The sequence below is a fragment of the Pogonomyrmex barbatus genome, unplaced genomic scaffold (assembly GCF_055798465.1).
Source record: "Pogonomyrmex barbatus isolate J1 unplaced genomic scaffold, ASM5579846v1 scaffold1, whole genome shotgun sequence".
Classification (NCBI taxonomy): domain Eukaryota; kingdom Metazoa; phylum Arthropoda; class Insecta; order Hymenoptera; family Formicidae; genus Pogonomyrmex; species Pogonomyrmex barbatus.
Genome location: NW_028297098.1, coordinates 3,161,867 through 3,163,190, shown reverse-complemented (window position 1 = coordinate 3,163,190; position 1,324 = coordinate 3,161,867).

The window sequence follows — 1,324 nt, the reverse complement described above, 5'->3', positions numbered from 1 at the left end:
TTGAGATAAATTTAATATATTGAAATGAATTGTAATATTTGGTTAAAATAATTAAAATGATTTTAAAATAATTTAATTTATATAATATTTTCATAAAAAAATATTTTGTAATTATAATATTTATATTATAATGTTCATATGAAATTAAATACAATATTGCGATGGAAAAAGAAAAATCAAGTTAGATTAATAAAAAGTTTATAACTGAAAATAGAAGAAAGTATATTTCAATTGTCGAAATTTTTTATAATAAGTGATTGACTCAATAAACTGTATACTTTTTTTCATTTGGCAGCATTCAAAAAATAAAAAAAAGAATAATAAGCATTATTATTTTTAATGCTAATACAATAGTAAACATTAATTGTAAGCAATTGAATATTATTTTTTTTAAATCATCATGTTTAAAATTAAATCAAAATTATGGATAAAAGTTTAATTTATTTGCTTGCTTAATTTATTTAGATGACTAGATTAAATTGAATAGACAAGCATTTTAGCTTTTTATATAATAATCAATTTATTAATGCAATGCCGGATGATTAAACTACAACACGATTTATCTTTTATAAATACATAGTACAGCAAAGAGCAATTACAACCTATCCACTCTTCGTGTACTCCTATTACAACACTTGATGCGTCTAGAAAAGCTTGATGATAATGAAATGCATTATGTTAACCTAATCACTTTGTTTCTAAAAAAATAGTAAATTAAATGTAAAATAATTTTAGTCTATAAATTAAATACAATTTTAAAATTTTTGGTTAAAGTTTAGTTAAAAATTCTTAAAAAAATGTTTTTAATTAAAAATTAAAAAATTAAATAGTAATATTTATTATTATACAATTATACTTTGCTGTCTTTAAAATAAAATAACTAAATTTATTTTTAGATAAACGTTATAAATAAGGATTATGTTACTGTGCAAAACCAATGACAAAATAATATTATGATAGCAATATTTTTATATATATATATATATATATATATATATATATATAAATACGGAATGGCAGTTACAAAAAGTTAACAAAAGACATTAGACATTATTCAATAGCTTATCTAATTAATTGCTTAAAATATTAAATGTCTATTGAAATGAGTCATGTTTACTGCATTTTAAATAGCATATTTTTACTTACATTTTATTTCCACATTGTGTATATTATGGATAATGATCGAATACATTACAGAATGGAGATCCTTCATGTATTCCTGATATTTTCGATCGAATGTTCATGTAAAACGAACGATTTACAATATTGTTAAAGTTAAATTACTACGTGGATTATAAAGGTATTTCTATTATCCAAATCTCAG